The sequence below is a fragment of the Pan troglodytes genome, chromosome X (assembly GCF_028858775.2).
Source record: "Pan troglodytes isolate AG18354 chromosome X, NHGRI_mPanTro3-v2.0_pri, whole genome shotgun sequence".
Classification (NCBI taxonomy): domain Eukaryota; kingdom Metazoa; phylum Chordata; class Mammalia; order Primates; family Hominidae; genus Pan; species Pan troglodytes.
In genome coordinates this window covers 33,654,712-33,678,965 of record NC_072421.2, presented here as the reverse complement: position 1 = coordinate 33,678,965, position 24,254 = coordinate 33,654,712, and the positions used below count along the sequence as shown (strand labels likewise).

The window sequence follows — 24,254 nt, the reverse complement described above, 5'->3', positions numbered from 1 at the left end:
TTTGTCAGTTTTTGCTTACTTTCTTTCACAATGATTTAGAGACATAATAAAATGTGCAACCAAATTAGTGAAAATAAACAAGTATATATATAATTGACTAGAGCCAAATATGTATGCAGATTTAAGGCCTGATGTTTTAGTTCACTCATTCAAATTTTAATTAAAAACAGTACATAAAAGGTGCTAGTTGCTGGAGTATGATGAGAAAACAAAACAATAACAAGACAAAAACTGAAAACATGTTTCCTATCCTTGTGAAACTTACTGTCAATGGGGAAGACGTACACTCAGTCAGTGAAATGTTAATATTTACAATCTAAAGTAATATTTACATTATCTGTATTCAGAAAGAGAATATCAAGGAAGCCTATTCTATTGGAGTAAAGAGCTTATGCAAAGCTCCTATTGTGGGAAGGAACAGAAAGGCCAGGGTAACTATATCTAAGAAGAAAATTACAGGCTGGGCACGGTGGCTCACGCCTGTAATCCCAACACTTTGGGAGGCCGAGGCGGGTGGATCACCTGAGGTCAGGAGTTCGAGACCAGCCTATCCAACATAGTGAAACTTCATCTCTGCTTTAAATACAAAAATTAGCCGGACGTGGTGGCGGGCACCTATAATCCTAGCTACTTGGGAGGCTGAGGCTGGAGAATCGCTTGAACCCAGGAGGTGGAGGTTGCAGTGAGCTGAGATCGTGCCACTGCACTCCAGCCTGGGCGACAGAGCAAGACTCCATCTCAAAAATAAATAAATAAAATCAAATAAATAAATAAAAAAGAAAATTACGGTGCTACAAGACGAGGAGGAACTACACAGAAACGTCTTCATTCAAGAAATGAAAGCTCCTGAGTTCGGATATCTATCTTAAAAGCAGTAGTATGCTATTGAAGAATTGTAAGCAAAGGGTGTCTTGATCACATTCATCTGTCAAATAGCTCTTTGTTGGTGAGGTTATGAGAATGTATTGAAAGTAATGTAATCAAAGCAAAAGAGGTCAGTTGCTTGGATTAAGGGTGTTGGCTAAGAAGATAAATAATTGATTCGTATGTTATTCTGGGACCCCTAGAAGCCAAAGAAAACAGAAAATAAGACCAATTATAAAATTCTTATCTTCAGAGACAAGAAATACCTTCAGGAAAAGGGATTTTTTTTGTATAATTGTCTACTAAAAGAAAATGTTCACTTATGACTTTAGTGTATATAGACCAATCTATTTAGCTTTAAAGTGAAATTAATTTCAGGATATTTGGTAGTATGTTTTAGCAAAACCTAAAGAAAATAGTAAAGCACACATTTCTGTTATTGATACATCATGATCAGATATATTTCCATGATACATGTGATATTATAAAGCACAACTTTTAAAAAACATTTTTCTAGAGATTATACCTTAATTTCAGCCTGTGGAACATTTCTTTAGGAGATATTCACGGCTGCTCTGTGTCCAACTACATTTGGGAGTCACCTCATACTGAATCCTTTTATATACTGGGCCACTTGCAAAGGCTTCATTGAGCATTTGACTATCATATGCCCCAGAATGGATCGGACACTATAAATAAAAAACAAAAGAGAGTTTGTCTTTTCTGGGCTTCATCTTCTTAAAAAAATCAGCTATTAGACAAGCATATGTAAGTAGTCAAGAATTATGATAAATTTTCTAAATAAAAATAAGGGCATGAGAGAGCGTAAGAGTATTTATTTAATTCAGGTTTGTTATCAGGAAGGTCTCACTGTGGAATATTTATCTAAAATGTAAAGGGTGAACCAAGAAAAGAGTGATGTGGAAGAGCATTAGAAAACCTGGAAGAAACACATGTAGCTGAAGCAAAGATTATGCTTATTTTGAAGGACCTTTTAGCTGCAGTAAATAAAAGACACCAAATTATCTCCAATTCTGTAAAGCAGCCTTCATGACTATTCTTCACTTTGTTCACAATTTATTATCTCCAGCCCGTACTAAATAGATAACATCATCTCCTACTTCACTGGGGGCTTGAAGGGAGAAAACAGTGAACTAAACTTTTACAAGACATTATTTGTCCAGCTGGAAATAAAAAGTAGAAAAAACATAGAACTTTCTATGTATAGAGGTTATAAAGACCTTAATTGCTTTTGAATTTGTTTAGTTCATGCATCCTTTGTCAGTCTGATAAAAGCTATGGGACTTCTCAGAAAAATACACAGTGAATATCCTTTACATACAACCTTTTACATAAAAATCCAGCAGTTCAAATGCTCCTGGAATCCATTCATAAGCCATTCATAATCCATTCCTAAACCAGCTTTTGGTTAAGTATCCCTGCTTTCAAGTATCTTGATAAAATAGTAAAAGGACCAGAAGATACATAAATATAAATAGAAAAGTAAATAGAAGTGTGTGTCTGCTTTACTAGAATTTTGAAATATCATGTTTAAACTATAAATTTTAAATTTAGTTTATGGCTTAAGTACAGATCATATATTCCCATAAATGTGAGTATATACATTTATGTGCAAACCTTTCCTCACAAACTCATATGCTTAGTGTTTGAGATTTCTCAGTCCTGGACTGAGAGTTGGGAAAAAGTTATGTTTTCTTTAACATTCTCTCATAGAACCAAAATAATAGGAGAATCAGAAAAACATAGGCCTTTACATTTTGGCTTGAGATCAGCTTCTCGCCATACCTCTGGTACCTCAGACAAATTACTTAACATGTTTATACCTATATTTTATCTACTTTAAAATAGAAAAGAATACCTAACACAAATTGTTCTTATGAGGATAATATATGAACATTGACTGACAGATTTAAGCTTTTTTTACTTAAAATTATCCTGTTATAGATAGCCTTTTCTCAAGAAGTACGTAAAAATAATAATAGTAAAGCTTTGTGACTACAAAAAGCTACATATAGTATATGTATGATGTTTAACATATATAACTTGATATATATAATATGACATATGCTTGATATATATAATTAGACATATGCTTGTCTAATAGCTGATTTTTTTAAGAAGATGAAGCCCAGAAAAGACAAACTCTCTTTTGTTTTTGATTTATAGTGTCCAGTCCATTCTGGGGCATATGATAGTCAAATGCTCAATGAAGCCTTTGCAAGTGACCCAGTATATAAAAGGATTCAGTATGAGGTGACTCCCAAATGTAGTTGGACACAGAGCAGCCGTGAATATCTCCTAAAGAAATGTATATATATAATATCAAGTTATATATAATATATATGTTATAATATAGAATAGAATATTCTATAATAATATAGTATAGAATAGAATATTCTATAATAATATAGTATAGAATAGAATATTCTATAATAATATAGTATAGAATAGAATAATATTCTATAATAATATAGTATAGAATAGAATAATATTCTATACTATCATTTAATATGAAACTCACATAGACTATATTTGTAGCTGTGGGTAAATACATGTATGTAATTTTGGTATATATACGTGGCTTCTGAGGGTTTTTGTGGAGACATGAATATGGTGTTAACTAAATTATTATAAGTCCAATGAGCTTTGAGAGATGGCCAGTCGAAGCAAACAAATTCCATGTATCTCCGAAGCCATTTCCTCTAGATTGACTGAAAAAAAATCAATTTCCTTTAATAAACATATTTTACAAGCTTTGTAGCTATCACTTACTTCGTGGTTAAAGTTTACATCTATGGAAGATTACACAGTAACTTTGTGCTCACATGATTGAGTATCTTAGGGGTTTTTATAGATACATACTTAAATATGTCAGGGAACTTCATAGTTGTGTGATTGGATGTACTGGGAACTTCTTGCTCCTTCTCCTTAATTTGTGAAATCAAGAGACAGAGTTACTGCAAATTTAAACTTGAGTAAGTCCTTTGCTCTACTTCATTTTTCTCCCGAGAGACTTCTTTTTTTTTAAACGTCCTTTTGTAGAGGCAAAATGTAAATATTCTCTGAACTCTACTTCTGTATCTTACCGTGAAGAATAATAATTAGCTCATTAATTTCAATTTTTGTAATATGCTTAGGTCAACAAGATTACTTCTAAGGGCTCCTCATCAAATACCCCTGTGTACTTTAGGTTCTTTTACTTTTAGCAAGGCTGATTCAAAGTTTTTTAATTCATAACTTTTTAAAAAATTTTTCCAAGAGTCACATTGTATCTCCTTTATACTGACGTTTATTATCAGGCTGTTTTTTTTGAGATGGTGTCTCACTATGATGCCCAGGCTGGCCTGGAACTCCTGGGCTCAAGTTATTCTCCCACTTCAGTCCCCCAGGTAGCTGGGATTATAGGCGTGAGACACAATTCCTGGGTTTGTCATTTTGTAAAGCTGGAGCAATCAGTTAAGAATGGAGAAGCAACAGGGCCGCACGGTGGCTCACGCCTGTAATCCTAGCACTTTGGGAGGCCGAGGCTGGTGGATCATGAGGTCAAGAGATCGAGACCATCCTGGCCAACATGGTGAAACCCCGTCTCGACTAAAAATACAAAAATTAGCTGGGTGTGGTGGTGCGTGCCTGGAGTCCCAGCTACTTGGGAGGCTGAGGCAGGAGAAGTGCTTAAACCTGGGAGGCGGAGGTTGCAGTGAGCCGAGATCGTGACACTGCACTCCAGCCTGGGTGACAGAGCAAGACTCTGTCTCAAAAAAAAAAAAAAAAAAAAGAATTGAGTAGCAATAGATATCATGAGCCTCCTCATGGCGCCAATATTCGTTTGAACCCGCCAACTTCACATTTAGATATATGCGTCTACCTTGCTGGATGGGCCAGGCTATTTGCTCATCTCTCAGTTATTTTACTATCCTGTTTCATCTTTTTCCATAACATTGTTACACTCACCTTTTTGTGTCACTTTTACCAGAGCCAGTCATTAATGAATAAGAAATGTCTTTATTTCATTTCAAGAAAGCAAAATATTTCTTTGAAAATTAAACAGTTAATTTCCAAGCCACTCATTAAAGTTATTTTATTAAAAGTTTTAATATCAGAATTATAAAAATATTTAATATGTCATCTGGTAATTAATATTTATTCTTTTTTTTGAGATGGAGTCTCGCTCTGTCGCCCAGGCTGGAGTGCAGTGGCGCGATGTCGGCTCACTGCAAGCTCCGCCTCCCGGGTTTACACCATTCTCCTGCCTCAGCCTCCCGAGTAGCTCTTAGCAGCTTCTTAATTAAAGAATCCATAGCTCTCTAATGCACATACGATTGTGACATATTTATTCGTTACTTTAAGATCCTCCCCCAGTGTTGAATTCTACCAATTGCAAGGTGCTTCCATGGCTTTGGACAAAGTACAGAAGAATTAAATAACTTCACAGCCTTCATGGAATTCACAGTAAGGCAGATCCCATATTAACTCAATTAAAATATATTTAGTCAAAGCCAGATGCAGTGGCTCACACCTGTGATCCCAGAACTTTGGGAGGCGGAGGCAGATGGATCATTTGAAGTCAGGAGTTCGACACCAGCTTGATCAACATGGTGAGACCCCTATCTCTACTAAAAATAGAAAAATTAGCTGCATGCCTGTAATCACAACTAGTCTGGAGGCTGAGACAGGAGAATTGCTTGAATCCGGGTGGTAAAGGTTGCAGTGAGCTGAGATTTCACCACTGCACTCCAGCCTGAGTGACAGAGACTCCATCTCAAAAAGCAATAAAAATAAAATATATTGAGTTGAATACTGAAATAGGGGTAACTTTGGGAAGCTATGGGCCGCAAAGCAGAGAATGATGCATTCAGTTTGGGGGAGCTAAGATTAGTTTCGTAAAGGAGGTGACATCTTGAAGACATCTAGAATTTCAATAGACATAGAAAAAATTCATTGTAAGCAGAGGGACTAGTGAATATAAAGAAGTCATAAAGATCCAAACAGAACTCAGAAATAATCAAGAAGGTGAGGGTAGCTACATCATAATTATAAGAGCCAACTTTCTTGAGTACTTCCTTTGTCACCATGTGCTAAGTTCTGTGTTTTAATATCCTCACTGAATGCTTGAAATAATTTCTATGAAGAAAGATCTGTTTTATCTTTATTTTACTGGGAGGCTGTGAAATATGCCTAAGGTCACACAGCTATCACATGGCAAAAACAAGATTCAAACCCCACAGTTTCTAATTTTAAAGCCTCAGCATAATGAACACAGTATTGTACTGAACAGAATGAATGAATGTGAGTAGAAAAGACATTTCTGAGAACAAAGCTGGAAATGTATCATACAAATCAAATAAACATTTCTTAAGAAATCCTTGGGGAAGAGGGCAATATAACTTCTCAAACAGTAGCCATAATCATCAACACAAATATGTATTTTAAGTTCTCACAATTGGTCTTGACATATGAACTAAATGCTAGATATTTACTTGCCTAATGCTACCAATGAATTTTCAAATCTTTCCAAGGTGTTAATAATTTTATTACTTTTTTATACCAAGAGCAAGAATCAAATGTTAGTTGCTATTGACGTTTACATTTTAAATAATAACTTTAATTTAGCCTACAATATTTAGCAATTACACAGGAATCCTCTGAAAGCTTTTAACCAGCCCCAAAAGTAAACTGGCTTTGGATGCTAATCTCTTGAGATTTCCTGACTGACAAGTTTCCTCCCTAGAGGAGGGGAATTGGCCTGTCTCCTAAATTTTGCATGGCCCAAAGCAGTGAGTTTAGAAGCACCTGTGGCAACAAACATAACATTTGTGGAAAAGTCTAATTATTTAAATTCCTCTGCATTTTTCTAATTGAGGATAAAGTGCTGCATTCTACCTTCGCATTCTTATTTTATTCCTTGGCCCTTTAAATAAAAAATAAATAAAATGATGTGGTCAGCTAAAATATATTGGACAAACAAAACCCCCTTCCTTTATCTCCCTCTATCGCTCTCTATGTATATATGTTATATACATATATAATATATATATAAACATATATATAAAAACAAATATTTGTGTGTATATATACACTAAGAGATATTATAGTCTAAATATTTTTTAACATACACTTTAAAATCTAACAGCTTGGATTTTAATATTGGGTCAGTCTTTCTAAAGTGTTTAATATTTTAGTTTGGAAGTATTAATTAGCAATTCATGAATGTGTAATTAAAAGTGCTTTAGGGGGCCTTTCACATCCTATAATAAATACCAAACCTTTTACCACATTTCATACTATAAAATCTTGGAACCCCATTATATAACTATGAGTTATTAATTTCTGTTACCTACTTTTAAAATGGGAACATATGTTATTAACAGGTGTTGCTTTGAAATCTATATTAGCAAATGTTCTACCTTATAATTAGTTTTTGACTTATCACAAAAAAAGTATTTTATTTTTTTTAATTACATAGTCACATTTCAAGGTTAACTTTAAAAAATTCTAAATTATCTGATTTTCATGGGAAAGGGATTTGATATTTGTGCCTTAGCATTTTGATATTTTTCTCTTTCTGTATAGCAAACCTTTGAATGATAGTCTGTCTGAATTCACAGTGAAGAAAATGATCAGAATATTGACTGTCAACAGATAATTTAGAAGGTTCAATCCTATGATAATCAGGGATATTTTCCTTATGTAAATTTGTTGATTTATCAAGTTCAGCTATGTCATTGATTACATCTAGGCTTAAGGCCTTCTGTGAAATGCCAGCTCTACTCAATTCTGGCTTGTGAATGTTATCACATATTTTAGTCAAATCGGAGGTTATATTATACACATCTGACATTTTTCTCTTTGTACTAATAAGTTTTTTTCTTTTTTTGTTTTTACATCATGGCATAAGATCAACACTAAATTTTAGGAGTACATAGTAAGTATTACAATAGTGTAATGCTATGCCAATTGTTTTCTAACTTAATATTTGCAAAACTGGGTTTTATGGTTGTTTCTATGCGAATTGAGTGCCTCTACAGAATTTTATCCCTGAGAGTATATGAGTGGTGAGTGATAAGAGATAGTGAATGTCTCAGAACATACTAGCATCTGACAGCCTATTGGTAAGATAGTGTAAGTAAAGAGGATAAGGAAAATCTGACTTGAAAGGAGAATAAAATCTGATTGGACAGTCTGTAGCCAAGTTTGCATATTATGGATTTACAAAATGAGATTGTTTTGAATTCTTGATTAATGAAACATAAACTGAGTTGTTTTAATATTGCGTGCCATTTGAAATAAAATGCATTTTGTCACAACCCTAGAAATGTGAGGTTATGTGTTGTAAAATATTCTTGTTCCCATCTAGAAGACACCATATTTTATAGAGAACAGTGGCTGAAGCTTGTTTTACTAGAAACAAGTATGGTGTAAGGAAATAACAATAATTAATACTGGTGGCACTTAGTGCTATAGTAAAAGTAAATTTCTAATTAGAAAATAATTACCATAAAATACTGAATTATATCTTTGTAAGGCCTTTAGAAATTGAATCACTAATTTAATATATAAGTAATTAAGTCAATATTATTTTTATGAGAAAATGGACAACTTATGAAGTTGTTGTTATGTTTTCAGGCCATATTCCATTTTTCACCAAACAAGTTATTTCCCTGATACACTCACTTAAATCATCAGTAATATATATAGGTTTAAAAATGTTTTGTACAATTCTGAAAGCCTATCTTAGTTTAATGAAACATAATACCATAAAGCTTCCCTTTCCTCCAACATTTGAGCTACAATAAAACAACCTTGTACAACTGATAACAATTAACTCACCACCCCCACCCCATTGCAGTCATTAGAATTCATTACTAAAAGCTCATTTGTTTATGGTAAAATAAAGTATAAGGGTTTTGAAACCACCACTGCAAAATTAGGACTGAGACAGTGAAAGAGATCTAACTTAACTGACTCCATCTTGCTTCTAACCTCCACTAATTTATAGTTTATAGTTTAACCAAATATCATAACAGCCCTTTCCCAAAGCAGACCTTCTTGCCTGGGGACTAGATTGCCTTTGTAGGACTAACATTATTAGAAATTATGGTTTAGGAGTCATGCAGCTGGAGGCAACAAGATTCTGACCCCCACCAAACTGCTCCGAAGATCAGTGCTTGAGATATTTTGCAGACCCTGCACTTGATGGATCAGCTGGCACTACCCATATCAATAAACTGGCTCATCTGATCTTGTGGCCTCCACCCAGGAACTCACTCAGTGCAAGAAGACAGCTCCGACTCCCTATGATTTCATCTCTGACCAATCAGCACTCCTGGCTCACTGGCTTCCCCCGACCCACCAAGTTATCCTTAAAAACTCTGTTCCCCGAATGCCTGGGGAGACTGATTTGCTGATTCGAGTAATAACAAAACTCCAGTCTCCCGCACAGCCAGCTCTGCATGAATTACTCTTTCTTCATTGCAATTCCCCTGTCTTGCTGAGTCAGCTCTGTCTAGGCAGTGGGCAAGGTGAACCCCTTGGGTGGTTACAAATTTGGGGGCTCACCCAGGATTGCCCCTGTGGCTACCTGCCTGTTGTTTGGTGGCCCCCTTTCAGTGATGGATCCAGAAGGCAGCCCAAGTGGCTGCCTAATTCTCTTGGACTGGGGGCTGACTCTGTTACTCTGTCTACTGGTGGGGTATTCCAACCCAATGTGCATGGATTTAATTGCAATGGAAAAATAGTCATGGGGAGATGTCCCTTAACTGTAGCCCTATTACAGGGTATCTGTAGCCTCATGGTGGGGTGTCTATCTGTAGCTCCGTTTTGGGGTGTCTGGATTGGTGAGTATCCTAGGTGCTGCCAATGCCTGCTTCATTCTCCTGACTGGTTCTGTAGCCCTATGGTGGGGTGTCTGTAGCCCCATCGTGGGGTGTCTGTAGATCCACCATGGGGTGTCTCTGTCTGTTACTCCATTGTGGGGTGTCTGTTCAGCTCCTGGGAGGTCTCAGTTCGCTCTTTCTAACTAGTAGGAAGACTACTGGTTTGGGAGACTTCTCTTCAATCAGGAAGATTTTGAGGCGGTTTCTCATACAGAAAATAGGAGGATAGTTTGGAAGGGATACTCTTGGACTTCTTGGTTAGGGATCTGATTTGGAAGGCCTTCTGTCCCTCTTGTCTTTGCATGTGTTTAAGTATGTGAAAGGGATCTCAGAAGGGGTTGCTGATAGAAGTCCAGCATGCCTAACTCAGAGAACCCTCCTTATTTGTCTGGTCACATTCAGTGAGCTCTAAAGAAGGCTCAACAGTCCTGTCTCTCAGGGTGACTATCTGCTCTTTCCCTTGCCCAGAGACCTCATTGTGAATTACCGTTCAGAGGTCATCTGTCCCCACCTGGTGTGGATCAAAGACAACAGGGACCAAGATGAAAAATTTTGAGCTTTGCCAGGCTGATATTGGGTGCTGAAAGAGGTGACTAATGTCTGTTTTGTTATGTGTATTTTGCTGGGTTGGAAAATGTTAATTCAGTTCCCCATGCAGCCCGTTGGGCAGAATCTTGCAAATTAAGAATCTTGTTTATGGTTCCATAAAATGGTAAAGGGTGATTTTCTCTTGTAAAGTGGCTTAAACCCCACAGCTATAGCACAAGCAAGCAGGGTCGTAAGACGCCACTCCGTTCTTCTGGAAGCTGCAGAGAAAGGGAACCCAGAAACCTGGCATCCCAGCAATAAGGGTAAGAAATTCTTATCAGTCAAGTTTCTGGTCTCTCTCTCTTTCTCTCTTTCTCTGCATTGTTAAATAGTAAACTATTTGTCTCCTCTGCAAGGGTTTGATTAATAGAAAGAAGGATTTGTGAGACTAATCTTAGCACATCTGATGTAGTTTGTGCTAAGAATTTGTCTTTCTGTGTTATGTAATGGAGAGAGGGATATCACGTGATAGAACGTGGGTTTAGGACACCCATAAGTCTGCTTTTCAAGTCAGCTTGGGAGGCTGGTCAGTTACAAACTTTGCTACGGGTCCCTGAAACCAATACTCTATGAAATTTCTCTGTCTTGTTTTGTGTCCTTAAGAGCTTAACCTTGTGACCATGTGGGGATACTTTCTTTTGGTTTGTACCATCCAGAGGACAGGAATTTTGGGGTTCATGTCATAGTGACTCCTAAGATTTTTCTTGAGCAGTTAAAAGCCTTGCAAGCCTGAAACTGGCTTCTCTAGGCTCCTTCTGGGAAAAGCAGTAGAAATTTCTCAACGCTGTATATAGCTCAGTAGCTAAGGCTTTGTCTTTTGACAGTGGTGGCCTGGGTTCAATTATTGGCTTCTGGAATGATTCCTTTCTGATTTGTTATTTGTGTAGCTTTGCCATTTATTAAGTTTCTTTTCTGATTTCCTCTCTTGAATTTTCCTTTCTCTGAACTACCTTGTGGAGATTCTAAATCTTGTAAAAAGAAACTTCTTACTATGTCTTTGCAGCACCTAGGAGGTTTCCTTTGGTAAAGTTCAGAAGCTAAAAATATTGTCCACTTGGCATGGCTAAAATTAGGTAATAAGAGATCTAAAAGAATTTCTTTTTTAAAGAGCACTATGGTTAAAAGTCAGCTTAATTAAGAGTGGATAAACAAGCTATAGATAGATTTAAAAGGCCTTTATGTTTTTCTCTTCTTGGAACTTGTTTTTTTGGAAAAAGTTTTTTCTTCTCAGTCGACTGAATTATTTTTCTCCATTTTTTTCTTTTTTTTAATTTTTTTGTCTTGCCACTCTTAACGCACACGTGAGTCCCTAAGATAACTTCTGGTAGCCTGGGACTCATTGGGAAAAACAGAGGAGGCACCACAGAACCTGTTTTAGGGAAAAAAAAAAACTGTTTTCCACATGAAACCCCAGGAATTAAAAACAGATGGATCCCTCTCAAAATCAAAGACTCTGCTCTGTTTTTCATTGTGTTATCTGATGGTTTTGAGTTTTGGGGATATCAGAAATTACTTCGCATTATGAGGGAGCTTTAGTGTGTAATAACTAGATAGGAAATATACTTTAAGGGATGGCTAATAGTAGTTATACAGGGATACTTGACTCTTTGCACACTTGGATCAGAGAAGCATGCTTTTGGTCACCCGGAAGATAAGGAAACATTCCTCACCCGCCACTGGGAGATCAGACTCCCATGAAGGATGGGCTGATTACAAAATGGGCTGATTGACTTTGGGTTGCCTTGCAATGAAATGCAGGGTATGGCCGGGTGCCGTGGCTCGTGCTTGTAATCCAAGCACTTTGGGAGGCTGCACTTTGGGAGGCCGAGGAGGGCGGATCACTTGAGGTCAGCAGTTTGAGACCAGCCTGGCCAACATGGTGAAACCCCGTCTCTAAGAAAAATACAAAAATTAGCCAGACGTGGTGGCACATGCCTGTAATCCCAGCTACTTGAGAGGCTAAGGCAGGAGAATCCCTTGAACCCAGGAGGCGGAGGTTGCAGTGAGCTGAGATAGCACCACTGCACTCCAGCCTGGGTGACAGAGCGAGACTCCGTCTTAAAAAGAAAGAAAGAAACAAAAATAAGAAATGTAGGGTAGAAGCACTGTACTGTCTTCTCCCGTAGTATTTCCCTCCTTTTGGGTTGCAGTATAAAATGGTGCCCTTAATTTGGGAGCTCTGTCTTTGCCTTCAGCTGTGATTAAGCCTTAGAAATGCATACTTTCCTGGCCCTGTTCCTCCAAAGGCTCCACCCTGAAGCCAGTAATCTGATTAAGAAACTGGCATATAAAAAATCTTATCAGTGCCAAATCTTCTGTCTGTATTTACATGTGTTTTTGTGTGTGTGTGTGTGTGTGTGTGTGATGTTTATAAAAGAGCTCTGATTAATTGGCTTGGAAAATAAGTGCTTAAATAAAAAAATATTTTGTCAGAAAAATAGAAACTTTGATGACTTTTTGTTCACGTGACTTTAGTAATCTTTTGGCAATAAAGACAATTTTAAAGATTATTGTTAAAGTAAAATATCTTGAAAATGTAGACATTTGGTCTAAATTAAGGTCAGCTATCAGATTTGCTAAATTCTTTAAGGTCAAACTGTTTCCTTGACTTTGGAAAATTGTTCAATTTATTTACTTTGGAGCATTATATTATAGATGAGGCCTGGGGACACGTGGAGAGCTATGCCCCTAGCTATGCTGAAAAGAGTCAGACCTTATCTTCACTTCTGTCTGATGTCCTAGGCTCCATCCCTAGCATATAATTCAAATAGCTTTTTTGGCAGGTTTTTCACTAAAAATCAAAGTTGCTTAAGAGTTAACATTGTAACATGAAATCGAGGTTACTGGAGAAACAGTTTTACATACAAGGTGTGTAGGGAATGTGTTTTTGGTGAAAGATTATAAGGCATAGGAATATGGCTTTTGTTGAAGAGAATGTAATTTTGTCTAGTTCAGAGGTTTTAAAGACTGTCTTAAACTAAAAGAGTAACGGAACGAAACTGAGGGTTTAAGCAAAGTGAAAAGGGTTTATACAAGGTTGATCCTGAAAAAAAAAATTCTGTGGATATAAACAAGTTGGCTAAGATTTGAAAAAGGTTATTTAGCTTTTTCTATAGGTTAAAATATTAAAGTCATACTGTGGGGCCAGAATCTGGGCCCATGTGTCCAAATAACAGGGTCTTCTTAGAAAATTGATCGCTGTTTAATGGAAAATTGTAAAGCGTTCTAAAAAGTTTATGAGAATGTCACCTTGTGGTCAAACTAATTAAAACTGGATAGATATATAAAATTTTATTTAAAAACTAGCTTTAGCATTAAAGATGCACTAATGCAAACATGAAATTTGGTTTTCTCTTTTGAAGACGATTTTTTTGTAACGTTAAAAGATAATGAAAGGGTTTGGCTTTCTCCTTTGGGTAAATGGCAGGGGAAAAGGGGAGAGAGAAGAGACAAATTCAGTTACCCTCATGCTGTCTTTATTGGGTCTTGTTTGGAAAGCTAAGTCTCCTCTGTCAGAATAAAGGTTTTTCTTTTAAGATTTTGGAGTTATCGTTTTGGTCAAATGAATGACTTATGGTGACCTGGGATTCTATTTTGTGATATCCAGTGTTTTAAACCTTTGATATTTGGCAAACTTTCCAAAATCAAATTATAAATTATGTCTCTTTCTGGCCTAATCTTTTAGATATTAGGTCCTCTAAAGTCCAAAAATGACATTTGGCGTATTTTGCATAAAAATCATACAGGAAACATTGTCAAATATGAAATGGTGTTTGGCTTTTTGGGGGCTATATTTGTGTAAATATATGATTGACATATGTTCTGAGATTATGTAAAACTCCTATAATTCTAATATGACTTAATATATGTTATCAGTAATAATTGTAATTATGTTAAATGGCTATGTGCCACAGAGGTAACAAATTTCCTTGTCGATTGTGTCTTTAACTCTGGCTACTCTAAAATGTTTGTGTCGTCCACAGGCGATTGTTGTCTCATTTTTGTCTTCTTAAAAGATGGTTTTATAGGCCGGGCATGGTGGCTCATGCCTGTAATCCCAGCACGTTAGGAGGCCGAGGTGGGCAGATCACCTGAGGTCGGGAGTTCAAGACCAGCCTCACCAACATGGAGAAACCCCATCTCTACTAAAAATACAAAATCATTCCTGTAATCCCAGCTACTCGGGAGACTGAGGCAGGAGAATCACTTGAACCTGGGAGGCGGAGGTTGCGGTGAGCCAAGATCACGCCATTGCACTCCAGCCTGGGCAACAAGAGAGAAACTCTGTCTCAAAAAAAAATGGTTTTAATACCAGCTGTAAAATGTAACAGGTGGTCTTAAATGCAGGTTTCTGATTAATAACTCTGGAGATTGTGACGTTAGAATAGAAGGAAAACTTTCAAATAGAAGAGTGAATGGTGTTTGGTTTTCTTTAGATTGTATTTGTATAAATATGTTATTGGTATGTGTTCCAAAAATTATGGGAAACTTCTATAATTCTGATATGATTTCACTATTAATAATTATAATTGTTAGGTAAATTGTTGTGTGCCACGGAAGTAACAAAATTCCTAGTCAATTGTAGCTTTAATAATGGCTGTAGACTTTTGTCATCCACAGACATTTTATCTTGCTTTGGTCCTTTTCAAAAGGCAGTTTATAATCGGATATAATACTCTGAGTGCAGGTCTTAGATAACTTTAAAAATTATGCTCTTGGAATAGAGGAAAAAAGAGAACTTCTAAATGTGGCAAACTGATGTGTTAAACATTGCTAATCCTTTTGTTTTCAGAGTCAAGATAACTTATTTCTTTAGAGCTATTTGCCACTTTTACCAAGTGAGTAAAATACACTCAGTGACAAATTTTGGAGCAAATTTGTTTTCCCTCTACCTGATTTCTCTAGAATTTGGAAACCATTTGTGAGTATTCTCAATTTACGACAGTATAGTTAATTGCATATGTGCAATAAGAATCTGTTTTCTTTTGTAACAGGACACCATTGGAGAAATTGGTCATTTTACCAAGGCTTTGACTGGAATGGCATGCTTCCTTTAAAGAATCAAAGTTGACTTATAGAGCCATTTAAAGCCCGTTGGGGAATCTGGCCTCATACCTTGTCCACACAGAGTCCCTGTAGAAGGTTCCTGACCTGTGGTAAGTAAAGAATGTCACTTTCTAACAGGCCCAGGAACCCCAAGTTATCTTGGGACCTCAAGAGGAGAGGACTTTGGTCAACTCATAGGTATTTGAGGGTACAAACCCATGGCTGGGCTCGGCTTTCAAAAAGTCTTATCTGAGATTCTTCATGGAACAGAGTTCCATCAAAGCCAATTTAAAAAGCCTAAGTGAAAAATAATTATTCTTGCTGCACTTCATGCAAATAATCAGGCCAAGTACAGTAAGACTAAAATGCATTTTATAAGCAAATCATTTCCATCATGATTTGTTTTTAATAAAAATGGGGACTGAACAGAGAAATATTATGCTTCAAAAAAAAATCTATAGTAAACTATTAGCTATTCTTGAGGTTAATTCTTCAGTTTAGACTAAATTCTAAATTCTTTGTGGGTTAGAAGTTCCCAAACTAATGATTTCAAATGTTTGCTTTTAAAATTGGGAATTGTACTTCTCATACTAGGACTCATTATACCTTATAGTAGGCTATTCACATAAACACTGTAGTAAAACTATAGATGAGAGTAATAATGTTTCTGCCACGCAAGCCTTGGAAGCCCAATTAGGCCTGCATGAATCCACTCAAACAGTTGCAAAGCAGTTCCACTCTTCTCACCTTGGAGTTCGTTCCCATTCCCACTACTTCCCCCATCAGCAGGAAGGAGCCAGAGCGATCGACGGCCTTTTCCCATCTTTATAGCCTATACCTTAGGGTTAAAGTGTTAGAAAACCCAAAGGAAGGGATTGAAACCACCTTTGCAAAATTAGGTCTGAGACAGTGAAAACAATCTAACTTAACTGACTCCATCTTGCTTCTAACCTCCAAGCTGTCTTTGTTCATTCCTGGGCATAGGCTGAACTAACTTTGGGAGAAACTTAGTTTACAGTTTAAAGATGGTAACAGCCCTTTCCCAAAGCAAAATTCCTCCTTGCCTGGGACTTGCGTTTGTAGGACTAACATTAGCCACAGTATTAGAAATTATGGTTTAGGAGTCATGCAGCTGGAGGCTACAAGATTCTGACCCTCCCTAAACTGCTCCTAAGATCAGTGCTTGAGATGTTTTGCAGACCCTGCCCTTGATGGATCAGCTGGCACCACCAGATGAATAAACTACTGGCTCATCTGATCTTGTGGCCTCCACCCAGGAACTGACTCAGCGCAAGAAGACAGCTCCAACTCCCTGTGATTTCATCTCTGACCAGTCAGCACTCCTGGCTCACTGGCTTCCCCCCACCCACCAAGTTATCCTTAAAAACTCTGCTTCCCGAATGCTTGGGGAGACTGATTTGAGTAATAATAAAACTTCGGTCTCCCGCACAGCTGGCTCTGAGGGAGTTACTCTTTCTCTATTGCAATTCCCCTGTCTTGATGAATCGGCTCTGTTTAGGCAGCAGGCAAGTTGAACCTCTTGGGCGGTCACAGTTTTGACCTAGTAAAGCTTTCATTTTCTTGCTTTGCCCTATGGCCTAATTTATAATACACATAACCAAAAGCCTTAGCTTCTAGTAAATAGTATTTATTAAAGTGCTATATAAACGTTACATTTTAGGGTAACCAACTTTTCTTGTTTTATTTTTGTTTGTTTTTGTTTTTCAGGAATTTCTATTTTAAAATTTAAAGTCCCATATCCCACAAACCTGCTTAGTCCCCAGGCACACCAGACACTTGATCACCCTAAAGTTCTAGTTTATTTTGGGATCTTTGCATCCCTTAAAATTACATACAAGATGTTGGGTATACATACATACTGTAATTGCCATCAGGTTCACCTTGCCCACTCTCTAGACAGAGTTGATTTATCAAGACAGGGAAATTGCAATAGAGAAAGAGTAATTCATGCAGAGCAGGCTGTATGGGAGACTGGAGTTTTATTATTACTCAAATCAGTCTCCCTGAGCATTTGGGGACCAGGGTTTTTAAGGACAATTTGGTGGGTGGGGAGCAGCCAGTGAGTCAGAAGTAATGATTGGTTGGATCAGAGATGAAATCATAGGGAGTCAAAGCTGTCTTGCCCTGAGTCAGTTCCTGAGTGGGGGTCATAGGATGAGATGAGCCAGTTTATTGATCTGTGTGGTACCAGTTGATCCATCAAGTGCAGGGTCTGCAAAACGTCTCAAGCACTGATCTTAGGCTTTACAATGGTGACTTTATGCCCAGGAGCAATTTGGGGAGAAGCAGTATCTTGTAGTCTCTAGCTGCATGACTCCTAAACCGTAATTTCTAATCTTTTGGCTATTTTGTTAGTCCTACAAAGGCAGTCTAGTCCCCAGGCAAGAAGGAGGTTGGTTTTGGGGAAGGGTTGTCATTGCCTTTGTTTTAAACCATAAGCTATAAACTAAGTTCCTCCCAAAGTTATTTCAGCTTACCCCCAGGAATGAGCAAGGACAGCCTGGGGCTTAGATGCAAGAGGGAGTTGGTTACATCAGATCTCTTTCACCATTTCAGTTATAATTTTGCAATGGTGGTTTCAATACCTGAATGCTTTCGTAAGACAAAGCTTCAATGCCAAAACATCTAAGATATCCCAATACGGTATTAATTCATTTGCTCGGTATTAATTCATTTGCTGTTGCTATAAAACAGAATACCTGAAACTAGGTTACTTATTTCAAAAAGGAACTTATTTCTTACAGTTATGGAGGCTCAGAATGTATCTGCACAATAGGTTCTTCTTTCCTGCTGCCCAGGTAGAGCTGATTTATCAAGACAAGGGAATTGAAATGGAGAGTTTTATACATGTACAGCCACCAGCTAAGCAGAAGATCAGAGTTTTACTATTACTCAAATCAGTCTCCTCAAGAAGTCTGAGGCTAGGGTTTTCAAGATCAGTTTGGGGAAAGGCATGTGGAAAGCTACGCAATAGGTGCTTGCTGCTGACTGGTAGGGATTGCAGTCATAGGACTGTGGGCAAGAGTCCTCCTGTGCACTGAGTCTCTTCTGGTCGGGGCCACAGGAGCAGTTGGCAGGTGCAGGTGGAGCCATCAGTCATCAGACATGAAATATATCTGAACAGATATCTCAAAAGGCCAATCTTAAGTTCTACAATAGTGATGTTGTCTGCAAGAGTAATTGGGGCAGTCGCATGTCTTGTGACCTCTGGAATAATGGCTGGCAATCCTGTTTGTCTACACCGCAGCAGAATTTAGTTTCCCCTATCCTCCTAGCCTGGTGGTCTCTCATTAGCTTTACAAACGCGGTTGAGTTTTGGGGAAGGGCTATTGTCATTTAAACTAGAAATGTCTCCCAAAGTTAGCTTGGCGTAAGCCCAGGAATAATTAAGAGCAGCTTGAAGGCTAAAGGCAAGAGAGGAGTTGGCTAGATTAGATCCCTTTCACTTCCATCATTTTCTCACTGTTATAATTTTTGCAAAGACCATTTCAAGAAGTCCCAGGTCAAAAGGACACATCTGGTGATTGCCTTCTTGCTGGTGGGAACTCTCTACAGGGTCCCAATGGCCTGGGGCATCACATGGCAGGAGGGCTGTGTATGCTAACTTGCTAGCTCAGGTCTCTCTTCTTCTTATAAAGCCACCAGTGCCATTCCCATGATAATGCATTAATCCATTAACTCATTAATCCATTAGGGCAGAACCTTCATGATCCAAGTGCCTCTTAAAGGCCTCCCCTCTCAATACTGCCACATTGGGGGTTACATTTTGGAGGGGATAAATAGTGAAACCATAGCAACCACTGAATCAAAGGAGTTAAATGCTATTTTTAAAAGTGATGCTACAAAGCAAAAAAAAAAAAATAGTGTTAAAAGAAAAACTTGAGCCAAATTAAAGTTAAAGAAGTTTAATTGAGCAGTGAACGATTTGCGAATCAGGCAGCCCTCAGAATTACAGCAGATTCAGAGAGACTCCAGGGGTGCCTTGTGGTCAGAACAAATTTATAGACAAAAAAAAGTAAAGTGACATGTAGAAATCGGAAGTGAGATGCAGAAACAGCTGGATTGGTTACAGCTCGCTGTTTGCCTTATTTGAACACAGTTTGAACAATCAGCAGTGTATAACTGGTTGAAGAATGGCTGCTGGGATTGGCCAAGACTGAGTGATTGTTACAGGCCCATACTCCTAAGTTAGATTTTCAATCTTGTCTACCTATTGAGATAGGTTGTAGTTCATCCACAGGGACTCAAATATAGAAGTACGGAGTCCTTCTCAGGCCGTATTTAGTTTGCTTTAACAATAGACTTTATGGGAAAATGGTATTTTGTTAAATGCAAAACAATAAGTTAGAGAAACACTTTAGCGTTTACAATTTTTAATATTGACTGTTAGCCTTAGCTGTTTATTTATTTATTTATTTTTTTGAGACAGAGTTTTGCTCTCGTTGTCCAGGATGGAGTGCAGTGATGCGATCTCGGCTCACTGCAACCTCCGCCTGCCAGGTTCAAGTGATTCTCCTGCCTCAGCCTCTCGAGTAGCTAGGATTACGGGCACCCGCCACCAAGCCCGGCTAATGTTTTGTGTTTTTAGTAGAGACGGGGTTTCACCACATTGGCCAGGCTGGTCTCGAACTCCTGACCTCAGGTGACCCGCCCACCTCAGCCTCCCAAAGTGCTGGGATTACAGGCATGAGCCACCACGCCCGCCTACCTTAGCTGTTTAATATGTAACTCATGGCTTGGTATAGTTCCTGAGATTTGGAGAGGCAAACTGAGGTTTGAATCCTGTCTTCAAACTTATTGGCAGTTGAGCCTGATCAAGTTGCTTAACATTTTTGTGACTCATTCTCCTTACATATAAGGTGGAGAAATTTTGCCTATTTTTAAATAGAATTGTACAGGACAGAGAAAAATATATTTTAAGCCTCTTAGTGCTTTGTGATATATAGCAGGCAATATTTAAATGGTAACTATTATTATTGATAATAGTAAGTATGTATTTATGTGCTTCACAGTTTTACAATTAAACATGTCCCTCTCAGGGTTTCTTACTATATTTTTACCTAGAGCTGTGACATTAAACCACCTTTCACCAAAACTGAACAATTGGTATACTGAGGATAAACATTACTTTTTTATTCAGTAGATATCACTGGATAATTTTGTTATGAATCTCTGAAAGTAAAGTGAAAGATTATGTATATCAGTTAAAACTGATAAATAACATTAAAAATAAATTTCTGAATTGAACATCTTTTGCTCTAAATTTTCTGGCCAAATAGGGATACCTCAAAGGAAAATGGCCGGTGAATTTGTATACAGATAATTAAATAGTAGTTTTAGTCAGTAAATCAGGAGGTCCAAATAATAAGTAGAACCAGGGACATAGCATGATGGAAATTATGCTGCCCGGTTTTCAAAAACATTGATGGTAATAAACAGCTGTGTAACATAAAAGCTGGTATGAGAACTTGGTCAAATCCTTTTTACCTGAGTTGAGAAAAGGTATCATCTCCCCATATTCTACTCCAAACTGATGAAATGCTCACCGAGCTGCTCCGTAGCCTGGCTGGTTACCTCACTGAAATTTCACCCTTGGAGGCCTTATGACCTTTTAACTTATTCCATAGCTAGATTCCACCATTATCCAAATCAATGGTGCATTTACAGGTGATTCAGAAGTTATTTAGAGAAGATTCTGACATGTTCAATAAAAATTCCAAATTTCTCAGGAATTACTTTTAGACATCTCTAAATGAATAACAGAGAGGTTATGTGAAATCCTTGTGTAATTATCTGTGCCCAGATTTTTTTGTCGTTGTTTGTTTTTGGTTTTTGAGACAGAGTTTCACTCTTATCGCCCAGGCTGGAGTGCAGTGGTGCGATTGTGGCTCACTGCAACCTCCATCTCCCAGGTTTAAATGATTCTCCTACCTCAGCCTCCCGAGTAGCTAGGATTACAGGTGCCTGCGACCACACCTGGCTAATTTTTGTATTTTTAGTAGAGAAGGGGTTTCACTATGCTGACCAGGCTAGTCTCAAACTCCTGACCTCAGGTGATCCACCTGCCTTGGCCTCCCAAAGTGCTGGGATTACAGGCGTGAGCCACCGCGCTGGGCCTGTGACCAGATTTCTTAACCATCACATGCCTTTGGACTTGCCGTTCAATGTTCCATTTAGTAGATTTTGATACATTGAAAAATCACTATGAACACATTTTCAAATCTAGCTGGCTTCATTTTTGTCTTCTAAATTGCACTAAATAGAATCTGTGATTGTGACAGTGCCTTTGCTTTAATCTATCAGCTATTTTTGAAAGATATATAACTTAATTGAAAAATAGTACAATCTTTTCACTTAGAATCTTTATGAAAAATGTAAAAGATGCTTTGCCAGTCTGAATAGTTAATTGAGTTTGACTGTACCGGGTAAGATGCAAAAAGAGTGTGTCTATGGCAACTCTTTATCTCATAAAAAATTTAAAGGGCCTTTATTTAATGTGACTCCTTTTTAAATTCATTTAATGGCGTAAGTAAAACTGGATATATAATTAGAGTCTAAGATAAAAGCATAATAATTGAAATAAGATAATATGAAGAAGCTCACACAACAATGATTGAGCTTCAAATGAATATATTATTCTTTAAGCTCAGCTGAACTCTTGTAAGTTGTATTTTTTCACTATGATATAATAATAGTATGTGGATGACAATTATACTACTTTATAAATGTAAAGTGTCTTATAGTGTGCTAGGATCTTTCCTATGCATTATCAAATTTGAATCTCCAATTAGCCCTGGATATTTGTATATCCTTTTTTTTTTTTTTTAATCAGGACAGAGTCTCACTCTGTTGCCCAGGCTGGAGTGCAGTGGCGTGATCTCAGCTCACTGCAACCACTGCCTCCCAGATAGCTGGGACTACAGGCATGTGCCACCACCCTTGGCTAATTTTTGTATTTTTAGTGGAAATGGGGTTTCACCATGTTGGCCAGGCTGGTTTTGAACTCCTGGCCTCAAGTCATCTGCCACCTCGGCCTCCCAAAGTGCTGGGATTACAGGTGTGAGCCACCAAGCCCGGCCTGTATGTCCATTTTTTAGAAAAGGAAACTGAGCACAAAGAGGTTGAGTAACTTGTTCAAGATCACATAATTAGTAAGTGATAAAGTCACACTCAAACCCAGGTATTCTAACTTCAAGTATAATGTTCTTTTCTCTGTGTTCCTTCTTTGTATAATAGAGAGCAATGAGTATGTAGGAAGGGCAGAATAGCTGCACAGATCTTTACAATATGTCTCACAATAATGCTGTGCTTTCAAAAGACTTGATTTAATCATTTTGTTTCCTCATTCATTGGTCTATTCATTCAGGCTAAGGGGGCCCTTTTTTCTAGATAGATTTGCTTTCACCATTTCATTCCCTTGTCAATATTCGCCATCTTAGAATAATTGTGTATTCATTCTCCCGCTTGAAAAAAGATGCTTAGGTAATTCTTTATTTAAGAAGTAAAGAAACATTATCAATATTGATATAGATATGAACATATATATATATATAGAGAGAGAGAGAGAGAGAGAGAGATGGATAGATACAGATATAGATACCTCAAATCCAGGAAGAAGGAACTAGATTTTTTAATTATACAAAAATAAAATACTCTTTTTAAATTTTTTTCTTTTACCTTTTGTGTTCTTTACGTAAGATCAAATGAATAAATACATTTATTTAATAAGGAAGCTTATTGGTAGTTCTTGTAGTATTTACTCTCTATTAAGCATCAACCTAGGAATTGTACCATAACTTTTGTTTAAATACAATTCTTCTATTGATGCAGTAAGAGCTGTCAGTCATAGTGCTGGGAATGCCAGAGGGGAAGTCATCCCTGACAACATTTTTTATTGCACTATTAATACGTACAAGTTGACGTTCAAGTGTGTGTATGTATGTATGCGTGTACATAGGCACACAGAAACATCATATATACATGTGACTACATAATAAAATACACTTAAACATATCTGTTTACTCTGTAAGTGAATAATCATTTATTTCAATGTTTAGATGAGATTTTAACATATTAGAATGGCTTCATTTTTCTTTCTAGGCAATCTGCTAGCAGGCTTTTTCCAGCAACCTATTCTTCCCCCATCTTTTTGATATTATACCAAGATTTCTGCCTCCATTTTGTTGATGTAATTATCCCGGCATAATTTTGAAAAAAGATTTCCTGGCAATGTAAATCCACAAGATTGTTGATATGGCTTGAGCTCAAATGATGCTTCTATCCAATTTGTTTACCTTTCAGCTTGAGCAGAGTTCTTGTGTCATAAGAAAAACAGGAAGAGATACTGTAGTAGAGAAGGACTTTTATGGATGGTTTTATTTTAAGTAAATATTGCCTGTAAGGGATCCAGGAATTTTAGTGTTTTTCTTGGATTCCTTAACCATAATACTTAGCCCAGAGCAAAACTTTCTCTCAAATGATGGTAAAAAATCTAATTCTATTAAATCCTGATTATTCTGTGAGCTACCTTGGAATACATTGCCTATGAGTTTTTCTGCTAAGAAATGGGCTTCGTTTATTGCTCATTTTCCTAAAATCAAGGAATGCTGTTGTTCTTCAATTTAGATAGATGTTGACAAGGTCCTCTTCATAGCAGCAGGTGTTAGGCTATAATTGCTCATTATAGAATTATGTTTTGCTTGAAGGAACTCAGGAAACAAGAAAAGCATGTTTTTGTGTATATGAATTCTGGTTGAAAAATTGAAAGAATGACACTAGGAATAGTATGTAAATTGGCAGAATTTGTCATTTCATTGTGCAACTAGTATTTTAAAAGGCAAT

At 37.3% G+C, this 24,254-nt stretch overlaps 1 protein-coding gene across 13 annotated transcripts in view; it reads left to right on the top strand.

Annotated features, from left to right (window-relative positions):
- DMD (dystrophin) overlaps window positions 1-24,254 on the top strand; it is a 2,616,526-nt gene that overhangs the window by 640,444 nt on the left and 1,951,828 nt on the right. The window contains exon 2 of one of the 13 annotated variants that reach the window (XM_063804911.1): window positions 15,341-15,502. The exons of the other annotated variants lie outside the window; for them this stretch is intronic. The gene's annotated coding sequence lies outside the window, so the exon portion shown is untranslated. The remainder of the gene's footprint in view (window positions 1-15,340; window positions 15,503-24,254) is intronic. 13 annotated transcript variants of the gene reach the window in all.